Source organism: Neltuma alba, unplaced genomic scaffold (assembly GCF_004799145.2).
Source record: "Neltuma alba isolate B1F8T4 unplaced genomic scaffold, ASM479914v2 tig00010934_pilon, whole genome shotgun sequence".
In the NCBI taxonomy this organism is placed as follows: Eukaryota; Viridiplantae; Streptophyta; class Magnoliopsida; order Fabales; family Fabaceae; genus Neltuma; species Neltuma alba.
This window is the reverse complement of record NW_021635709.1, coordinates 23,877-36,243: the sequence shown is the minus strand read 5'-3', so window position 1 is coordinate 36,243 and position 12,367 is coordinate 23,877.

Here is a 12,367-nt window from a genome sequence, read left to right as displayed (position 1 = left end):
GCTCCTTACCAACTTGATCAACTTTTGTTGATCTATTCATCCATATGTTTCTCCTAATCAACAGAGGGACTAAACCCCATCTTCGACGAGGAATGTAAAAATTCCTTCAAAATGCGTGGAACGAATTGCAAATTTCAAAAAATATTGATTTTATCCTAGAGATATGGAGTGATTTAATTAAGGTAATTGATAGACCAAAGACTACAAGACAAGGAAAAGTTGCTGGGGATAAATTCCAAGCGTTCATACTTCATGATCTTATCTTCATATGTATTTAATAAGCATGCATGTCTCCATCTACACCCGTTCTCTTCATACGTCTAGATCCAATTAATACACAACTCTAGAATCCTCCTCCGTCCCTTATTATAAGATTTTTTTTTACTAAGTTACACGATTTAAAAAAACAATTAAAGTTAGTTAAAAGCAATTAATATGTAGCAAATGTAATTTTTTTCCAAATACATCCCTATATAAATGGATAAATGTGATAAAGTAATAGTGAGATGAGTAAAGAAAGAAAATGTATTAAATACATTAAATTAAGAGTAAAATAGGTAATAATGCATTAAATATTTAGACAAATTTAAAGACGATCTTATAAAAAGGGACAGACTCATTCAAAAAATTAGATCTTATAATAAAAGACGGAGGAGTATCATCAATTACGTCATCAACACATTTTGTTCAAGCGTCAAAAATTTAGGAATAGTACACAAGATGCAGATAAGGCCATGTCCATAAAATGTAATTTACTGATCATATGTTTTTAACCTTTTGAATTAGAAGGACTGACACTAACTAACCGTACGATGCTGTATACAGGATCAAACTTCTGCGCAGGAGAGCATTCATACTACGAAGGTACAGGACTACTGGCTACTCATCATATGTTAATATGAGTACTCTATTATGTTTCCTCCATATGTTGAGAGGAATGAGTCTCATATCGGGGAAGGATATTTTTATTATTATTCAAAGGTGTTCCGTTCGAAAAAGTTGATGAAACCATACGGGCTGTAGAAAGGATAATTTAATTATTAAAGTGCAGGATGGCCACAGGGTAAATTGATATCATAATATGAAGATATACAAAGACGGAACACAAATCAAGACTGCTAATACTCCTCTTACCCTTAATATAACACTTAAAACTCGTTTAAAATAGCTTATAAACAGCTTTTTAATAATAATTTACGAAATACAAGGTGTGTATATGAGGAGAGTTTTATCTCGACTTTTATAAAACATGCTTATAAATACTTATAAATGTGGTGCCAAATAGATATTTAGTTAACTAATTTGATTACGTTAATAAAATTAAATAAGTTAGTTAATTATAAAAAAATATAACATGTGTTTCATCTTTTTTAATATCCTCTCTCTCTCATATTGAGAATAACTGATAAATATGATAAATAAGTCTTATATTTAGATCAAGATTAACTTAATAATTATATCTTGCATTAAGAACTGGAGGAGTATTAGATTTTCCCTCCCAAACTCTCGTGGAATCCAATACAATATTGAATTAAGGTTGGCTTATTATTCATTATACTCCCTCCGACTGTTATCATAAAAACATCCGACATATGCTTTATAATGTAACAACCACCAATTATCCCTTACTAATTGTAAAATTTTCTAACTAATTAACCAAAGTCCTGTAACTAATCACTTTTATTGAGGGTAATTTTGATAATTTACAAAAGAAAAAAACTAATTTTAAATGACTTTATTAATTTATAGAAGAGATTAGTATAATTTTTTGTCCCTAAAGTTCTCTCTCATTTTCATTGTAGTCCGTTAAATTTCAAATTATAAGTTTTGGTTCTTTAAATTATTTTCATTGTCTAAAACATTGGTACTCATAATTTAATAAAGAGTAGGATCATTTTACCTCTTTAAATGATCAAAACTCATGATTTGAAATTTGAGAGATTAAAATCAAAATTCATGTAAGTTTAAGGGACTAAAATTATATTAACCCCTCATATAAAGTTGTTGTTATCTCTTTATAATAAGGATAGTGGAGAGTCGTTATTTATGCATATCATTTTCTTTTTCGAAAACACGAACTCATAAAAACGAAATGAATCACAAATTTCGAAAATTGATTGGTCTGTACAAGAGAAAATAAATGAAGATATTTAGAAGAAGACGTCCTTGTTAGTGGAGAAACCAAAATTATCCTTTAGCGTACGTAACTACCGAAACTTAAATGGGGACTATTTCTTCCAAGCATTCATATTTTATTGTCTTATCTTCAAATTTATTGAAAAGTGGTCAGTGTGAAAGAAACAGGTCTGCATCTTCACGTGCTCTTTAAACTTTGATCCGCGAAAATCCAATAGAGAGAAGACTCGTTTGTGATTAACACGAATCTCCCAATCTCATATTAATTCCTTTCATTCTCACCCATCTGTTTGATACCTAACCCAAAAAGTTGGATCGATCGAATGACTGGTCTCTTAAGTTTTCTCCCAACAAAATGCATGCATGTGTTGTTCGTATTAATTAATATTAGAGCATGTTTTCATTTTGATATGTATACCTCTCTCCATACATATTACTCCCTCCCTCTTTTTTTATAATTAATATTGAAACTCATCATGCAAATCAAAATATTAACTAAATTTTGTTAAAGATGATAAATATGTAGAAATTAAATTTTTTTTCTCTAAAATATTCTTATTTATAGGGAGAAGAGTATAAGAGAGAGAATAAGAAAATTATTATAACAAAAAAAAATTATGAAAGAAAGAAAATGTGTGATGGAGAGATGATGGTTTGAGAAATAAGATAATAAATACTCCTCTGATCCTATTTATGAGACAGAGAGAGAACTTTTTTTGATCCTATTTATAAGTCACTTCATTAAATTTTTACCATAAATATACCATATTGTCTTTTATCTATTATAGTATAGATAGTTATTTTTTTAAAAGGTATATATATTAAATATGAATAAAATTGGAAAGTTGTTATATTTTAATGAAGAGTTAATACACTTTAAGATTTTTCTTAATCTGTATAAAACACGTTAAAAGTGCCTTATAAATAAGATTAAAAGAGTATATTAGATGTTAAACTAAGTAATTAATAAAAGTAAAATAGAAAATCTATTATTTATATTTGAAGATAAGAATGAATTGGCAGTCATTGCTTAATGAACAGAGGAGGTATCAGATTGTAGAAGAATCAACATTGTGTGGGGTCCATAATGTGGAAGGGGTTAGGGGCGTAGTTAATGATCTTGTCTCCTCGTCTTCAAGACTCTTGACTTTGATATGCTTATACTCTTCCGGTCCTTATTATAAAACCCAATTTGACTTTTTATTTGGTCCTAATTATAAGATCCAATCCATTTTCTCTCTTATATTTATGTATTTTTTTCCAAGATAATTCTTCTAATAATGATAGTTTTAGCCAATATACTTAATTAGCAAAGATATTTTAGGAATAACAACACTTATTTATTATAAATAACCAACTTAACTTACTTCCTTAATCTCCTCAAATAAGTTAATTGGGTCTTATAATTAGGACCGGAGGAGTACTAGTGTTAGGCTCCCGGGGGACCGCCTCAAGTGTGAAGTTCTTACCTCATCTTTAAACTTTAAATAAGCTTGCCTTTTCATCATACGATTTTTCCTTCTTATTTTTAAGTCACTAAACCTAATCACGTCGCCTACTAACTTATATGATTGATAATCACGTATAACTATATCCACTGTTCATACTTTGTTTTTTCAAAGCTAAATTTAATAAAACGAGCTGTTGGTTGTGATATATATGGTGAGGTCTGAAAAGGGCACCACAAAAGATCATAAAGATTATATAGTAAAAAGATCATAAATTCAAATTTCAAAAAGCGATTTGAACACTCAATTGCTTGTCTTCACTTAGGCAAACTTGAGTTAGCTAATTTTAATTATTTAAGATTCCTGGCCAAAAAAAATTATTTTAGATTCAAGGTTTTAAAAAATTATATATTGATTTATGCATCATATTGCATGCAGTCGAATGGACTGTGATGAAAGTTTTGAAATGACTGAGTTTCATCGATGAACAATACTATAAGCCCGACCCACTTTAAATATTTAATTGATTTTATCCTCCAATTAATTAAAGTTTAATTTTAAATAAGAAGATTTGATTGTGACTGGTGTTTGTTGTCCCGACGCGTCTGGAAAAAGTATTCACCAAATACAATCAATCCGAGCGTCACTTTCCCATGTCTCAGATTATTGGAAAAATAGATTCTTTGGCCCGGCAATGCGAATAAATAAAACTAAAAGGAATAGTAGATTAGAGAAAATTTTTATGCACTTATTGTTGGAATATAATTTAATATCACAAATTAAATCTACAATTTATAAATAGGGATCATAGTCTTAGATGAAATTTGAATCTGTGCAATATCAACGCTTGGAATTTTGTTATGCTTCTGAGTTCTGGCTTTGATTTTAGTTACTCTTATTGCATTTTGTCTTCTTCTTCTTCTTTTTTTAAATTTCTCTGAATTGATATGAAAACCATTTAATATTATGAATTTCATTACTATCAATTTTATGATTTAAGTGTTTGGATTACTTTTTAAAAGTGATTTGAGGATATACTGCGTAAATATGTGAGAGGAGTTGTCTTGGCTTGTTTGATGGATAACCAAAATTTTCAACACAGTCAATATAACATACAGCCTCTGAACTTTAATATAATAATTAGATAACTAATTTTGTAAATAATAAGAAAATTAATTAAATTTGCTATTTGTTATAAATAAATATTATCTTTCTTAAAATACCCTTATTAATTATGAGTATTTGAACTACTTTTTTTATGATAACTCTTTGACATATATATGCAGTTATCATAAGGACTATTTTGAAAATAAATAAATAAATATGAGAGACAAATTAAAGTGGATTGAGATATTATATTTAGAACTAAATTGAATTTCTAATTAATTTTTATATTAAAGACTGAAGATAGTATAAAATAAATTAAGAAGTTAAACTATTCTTGAGTTATTAACAGAACAATTATTGATAAAATCTTGCATAAAAAGTGGGACTTTTAATAATTAGATTAATAAATAACCCACATCATTGAAAATGTCCATTTTAGTACACTTCAAGTTCAATAATTTCTTCCACAAATCATTGAAATGTTTAAACCATTTTCTTTTTGGATCCCTTTGGTACGAGGAAAAAATGAGAGGAGGGAGGAAATGGAAGAAAATTTTTTAATAAGCTCAATTTAAAAAATTAAAAAAGTGGGGTTAAAAATTTTTAATTAATTTTTATTACTTTTTTATATTATTTCTTCTCTTTATTAAAATTTCAAAACCCCATTTCACTAATTTTTTGAATAGAGCTCATTAAAATTTTCTTTTTCCTCCTCTCCTTTTCATTTCCTCCATATCAAACAGTATCTTAGATTTTCATCCAAAATTTATTACTCTCACACTGAACGAATTTTTGGCTTCTATGTTATTGGTTTACCTCTCACTGTTTTTATGCCCCATTTTTACAATAATCTACTTATTATGTTTATTGATCAACTCATTCAAATATTGCGTGCGTAAATTCGAAGGCAGGATTTAGATCGTCCTCTCATTCTTTTTTACTATCATTTTTTTAAAAAACTTTTCTTGTTTTCAACCATTCCCACTTTTGGATTAAAAATTGAAACAGTTGAGTTTTGATATCTTATAAATTATTATTATAATAATATTATATACAACTAATTTAAATTGTTAAAATTTAATTTAGAAAGCTTGAAAATAGAGCAAAATGTCAATAATATTCTTCATTATAAAATTGCGGACCAAATTTTAATAATTTAAATTTATTTATTTATTTTAGGTAGAGAAAGGATAATAAAAGGAAAAGAGAGAAAGAATAAAGAGAAGATTCAGACTTTTAAAAAAACGTAAAGAAAAGAAAAAAATTAAACTATAATTTGCAAATTAACGAAATTAAAAAGTGGTTATTTATGAGAAGTAAAATATAATTAACTTGTTGAATCTGATTACTATCTTTTGTAATTGAAAATAGAATATGCGTACTCTCATTGAACTGTTATTTTTTATTTCGTTAATTTGCAAATTGTAGTTTTTTTTTAATTAACTTATTGAATCTGATTACTATCTTTTGTAATTGAGAATAGAATATGCATATTTTTAGTACATGTCTAGAAAAGTTAATAAACACTCATCATATCCTAAATATAAAAGCTAATTAGTAATTAAATAGTTGATTTTTATGTTAAATGTAAAGACATTAATCTATTTTATTTTTTTCATATTCTTTTCTCTTAAATTAACTAATTATTTAACTTACAAATTGATATATAATATGATACTACCTCCGGTCCTAATTATAAGAGTCAGTTGACTAATTTGAAAAGATTAAGGAAGTAATTTGAATTAGTTATTTGTCTTAAATAAATGTTGTCTTTCCTAAAATATCCTCGCTAATCAAGTGTATTGACAAGAACTATCATTGTTAGAAGGGCTATTTTAGAAAAAAAATATATAAATATGAGAGATAAAGTGAATTAGAGTTTTATATTTAAGACCAAAATAAAAATTAAACAGGATGTTATATTAAATACAGGAGATAGTATTACATTGGATAATAGGAGAATTTCAATAAGACTATGTCACATTTGTCAGGATTAGATTATTTATTTAGTATTTTTAATCTACCCGTATTAATTAAGCAACTTCTATGTTAGAGATGTGTTATTTAGATTAATTTGGCCGTTAATCATGAAAACTTTTGATGGTTGCCTTCCCGCGTGGCATTCTATTGCGAAGATAAGAAGAGTCAATGGGTACTAAGTATGCTGAGCCTCCTGGGTCCATTCCCTGGAAATTCCACACAATAAATTATTATTATTATTATTATAATAGCGGAAGACACCTTCCCCGTCTCTTTCCGAAAAAAAGTCATTGACCCAAAGTCAATCAGTTCTGGGCGTGTTCTTTGGAATTTACTACGAAAGTTACTGTGATTTTTCTGGCCATGGTCCTCCCTTTGCTTCTCCCAATCATTACCTATAAGAATATATATATTATTACTTTTATCCCTAATATAAGAGTTAGTTTGATTTTTTATTTGATCATAAATATAAGATTCTAATCCACGTTATTTTTCATATTTATTTAGTTTTTTTAAAAAAAACCCTTTAGATTAGTTGTACACGATAAATGTTTCATCAAATAGTAATTTTAACTAATACACATAATTAGTAAGAGTATTCTAAAAAAGATAATACTCATTTATTACAACTAGTTAATTTAACTAATTTTTTTAATCCTTTTAAATTAGTTAACTAGGTCTTATATTAAAGATCAGGGCTAACATAATTTTATTGTTATTCTTATTTTACCATAGCCTCTTCAATGTCATTCCGTGTGCAGTCCTCTATGCGCCAAAACTAAGCTGTTTGGGCAATAATTATTTATGCATTGGCAGGCTAATGTTGAAATCGCCGACACTATTGACTGCTTCCTGTTTACGGTAGCTTGGCTAACCCAAAAAATACTTTAATAAATTGAGATAAATTCTTCTATATATTTATTTCGTATACTGTAAAATAATTTTTAAAATTATAACTTGATTTTCACCCAAATACCTTTTTAATTCAACCATTATTTAGTTATGCATACAAACATTATTTTACAATACTTTTTATTCCTGAATTTTACAGAATAATATTTTTAAATAAAATAAAATAAGATAGTGCTTATATATATAATCAAAGAGAGATCCCACCCACATGGCTCTGTTGCTACGCAGAGAAAGGAAGCTACTCGGGCCCTTCTCTCACGTCATGCTTCATTTCTCTTTTCCCGTCAATTCTTCTTGGTGGTCCCCTACATTTTTATTCCACACCACCCACGTCACTGCCCTTTAATTTCTAAGTTGTATAATTATTTTATCGATGATATTCCATCTGAATAGATTTAGTATAGGCACTTCATGTCCCTCTACTTTATTTATGATAGTCCATATCTAACATGTTATTCTTCCGATTCTTAATATAAGATTTAATTATTAAATTAATTTTGATTCTAAATATAAGACATATTTATCAATTTTTTCTAAATTACCTATATAGATATTCCCTCAATCATAATCAAGTAGAAGAGGGAGAGAGGATATTAAAAAAAAAAATTATGATATTTTAGGAAAAACATGTCATATTTTTTATTATTAACTAACTTACCTAACTTCTTAATCTAATTAAATTAGTTAAATGAATCTCATAGTAAAGATCGGAAGAATATTAAGTGGCATGAAAGATCTTTTATAAATATATTGTCGGATTCCATCCTACTCCTAACCTTTAGATTATTAGTGTCTAGCTCTCTAATTTTGAAAAAAAAAATCTGACAGGCCATTTGAAGATAGCTTTCCCATGTAAATTTTTTCATTCACAACATTACTCAATGAAAGAGTTGATTATTCTCCATAAAGGAGGAAAGCAAGGTTTTTTTTTTTAATTTTTTGTGCTTAGAAAACTGTCCAAAGCGGTTTAAAGCTTTTTCAAGGAGGTACTGTTAGCTCCGGTCAAAAAAAAAAAAAAGGAGGTACTGTTAGCAGCGCGTTTAACTTTTTCAAAAAGTAGGGTCAATTTTTGAGACCCAACGCTCATATTTGAAACGTAAGCTTTTCAGTTCTAGTCTAAAAGTATCAACTTTTATATTTTGATAAAAGTGGTTATTTAATTCTTTAATGTTATACAAAAATTTTAATTTATTTTTAATTTCTGTAAAGTAATTTCTTACTTCTCTAGCCTTGATATGTTCGTCATAAATGGTGATTTTTTATGCTAATTAAACTTAATATGTTCATGGAATGTTTTATCAATATATAAACTTTTAATGTTGACAATTTTTTATTAATAAAACTAACAATATTGTGATTAAAAGATTAAAAATATATTTTATAAAATTAAAAAAAACAAAACAAAATCTGTGTGTGACAAATATATTTCAATTTTCTTTGATTGTTTTGGAAATAAATCGAGAAGCCGTTCTTAAAATTTGTTCAAATTATCAAAATCTCCATTTTTCGCATCATTGATAAGTCTCTGGCCGAAAAAAAAAACGTCATTGATAATTGATAAATCCTTAGAATATCCTCTGATCCCCCCTGTCTTGGCTTTCTCGTTTCATCCCATTAAATATATTTCAATTTTCTTTGAGAGACAAAGATACAAGAAAATATAAAAAGTTAACAAAATTTTTAGTTATTAAATCTGTCTTCATTTAGGTTTTTAGTCTTTTAAATTTTAAACAACAAATTTTAGTTTTCAACCTTCTTTTTGTCTAGAATATTAATTTTTATAATGTAATAAACACCTAGATCATTTTGTCTTTTGAGAATCAAAATATATAGTTTGAATTTTGGGAGATTAAAACCAAAATGATTATTGTAGTAACCCAAATATAAAACATAACTACTCGAGGATTCTAATAACATTGATATTCTCATTACAACACAACATTGTACGCCAAACTGCATGTGCTCAAACACACAATACTCTCAGAAATAAACATGTAGGCCTAGAACTACAATCCCTACAAGCAAAAATCTGGGATGCCTAGTTAATGATATGAGATGATTGGGTAAATAATACAGCCATAAACATGTATATTGAGGCTTGAAACCTTTTCACCTCACAGTTACCATGGCTGTCTGATGATCAACATCAGAGTTATAGCCATAACTGGTGAGACCTGGCTCCGAACAGAACGCTGCTTTCATCTTTCTGATAAAATCCTCACATTTCTTGTTCAATTCCTCTACCTCATCATCCTCTTCTTCCTCTGTCATCCCAATGCCATTCCTTCGTCCTTCTTCTTCCTTCTCTGTGTTAGCAACTTCGTGTTCTATATCTGTTTCATCAACCAATTCTTTCTCTGCAGTGTCAGTAACTTGGTCTTCTTCCTCCTCCTCCTCTGTGTCAGCTACTGCGTCTTCTTCCTGAGAATCTACCATTATCACTCTCTTTTCTTCTTCTTGTTCTTCTTCTTCCTCCTTCTCTGTGTCAGCTACTGCGTCTTCTTCCTGAGAATCCGCCCCTATCATTCTCTTTTCTTCTTCTTCTTCTTTTGCCTGCTCAGGGGAATCAGCTAACACATCGTGTTCTTGGGAAGTAACTGGTACTACAATACCCAAATCCTTGCTTTGAGCTGAAGAGGAATCATCAGGGAGAGAAGAGTTCCTAGCTATGAAGACCATGAGGCCATTGCAGAAGAGGAAGACGTAGGACTTGTTGATTGAGAATTGGTTGAGAGATTGGAAGAGCAGAGGAAGAGATGAGAAAAGGAGAGACAAGAGAGAAACTGAGAGCAGAATTTTGATGATTCTGCCAGACAAAAGATCCATTTCTATGATATCTGCGTCTCTGATGACGACGATGAAGAAGAAGAAGAGGAAGTGAGGTGTTGCAGAGCTGAAAAGATGTGTGGAAGAAACAGCTCTCTGAGTCCCATTTATATAGACAAAAAAGTGTGTTCCCATCGCCTTAGGATTCGAGAATGAAACTAAAGGCCTGTAACTCAATTTACATAACTGCCCTTCTCCTTCTACCTTTGACGTGTCAAAATTCGAAACAGCTCCGTAATAAGGTAATGGTAAATTAATTACTTGCTCCCTTAGTAGTTAATGCTTACTTCTTGGAATTTTACCTTGTCACTTTTATTTTCTACAACATAAAATTTTAATTATTTTTTAATTAAAACATGCTTTCTTTATTTCATCTCATGTTACAACTAAATATAAAAATAATACTACATCCGATCCTAATTATAAGAGCTAGTTGACTAATTTGAGGAGATTAAGGAAATAAGTTAATTAATTATTTGTAATAAATATATGTTATCTTTACTAAAATATCCTTGCTAATTAAGTGTGTTATTTAGAACTACCATTATTAGAATGACTACCTTGAAAATAAATACATAAATATTAGAGACAAAGTGGATTAGGGTCTTATATTTAAGATCAAAATAAAAATCAAATAAGGTCTTATATTAAAAATCGAGTAGTATTATCTTATACAATATACTATATATATAATATAATACTAAAAATTATATGTTGTTCTAGCAAATTTATTATCTGCTATAATATAGAAAAGAGAAAAAGGCAAAAAGGAGTACATGAATTTAATAAGAAAAGGTGCACTATGTAGAAAGGCCAAGTCTCAGTCAGAGTCAACTCACTTTTCTCATTTCTGAACACGCTTGAAGGACACAAACCGTGTAAGGTTTAGAACTTAAGCCAAGATAGCGTATATATGATATTTTATTCCTTTATGATATTTTTTTTTTTGACCAAGATTCCTTTATGATATTATAGTCACTACTTGACGAGATCTAAAATTTTCAAATTTAATTTTTTTATCATAAATCACTGATATGATCAATATTAATATAATAATATGTAAAAATAATGTAGATGGATATTTTGTTTAGCTGAGAACATATATACATTGGTGCTCTTAATTTGGCTATTCATTAATCTATATTTTTTTTGTGTGGCTTTATTGACTTTTTTCTATATTCACTGATTTATTGGATTTCATATAAATGATAAATTAATTATGTTTATTCCAGAGAGAAAGTTTAATTACATTCAACTAATGTGATTACAATTAATCTTTATTATTAAAGGTAAATGAACTGACAAATTGCAAGAGGATCGAATTCAAAAAATTAATTTAATAATTAAACGAAACACTTGGCCACGTCCAAAAAAAAAAAAGAAACATTAATTAACTTGACATGTGAATCAAATCCATACATTTAGTGTTGTTCTAAATAATTCATTAATACTACCTCCGGTCCTAATTATAAGAGCCAGTTGATTAATTTGAGGAGATTAAGCAAGTAAGTTGAATTAGTTATTTGTTTTAAATAGGTGTTTTCTTTTCTAAAATATCTTTACTAATCAAGTGTATTGACTAGAACTATCATTGTTAGAATGACTACTTTGAAAAAAAATATATAAATATGAAAGACAAAGTGGACTAAGATCTTATATTTAGGACTAAAATAAAAATTAAACAGAGTCTTATATTAAGGACCGGAGGTAGTATAGAATTAGATTCATCACTTGTTCCCTCCCCAACCATCTTGCATATAATGTCACTCTGTTCACATGGAGAGTTAGAGAGAGGGTTTTAAAAGCATAGTTAGGGTCAAAGAATGGAAAATGTCATGAGATTTTTTTTTTGGCCAGCCATGAGATTTTTTTGTTTTTTGCTAACAACCACAGCCTTTTAAATTAAAATGTAAACAAATCCTGGCCAAAAGACAAATGGATTCTTTGCTGGTCTCCAA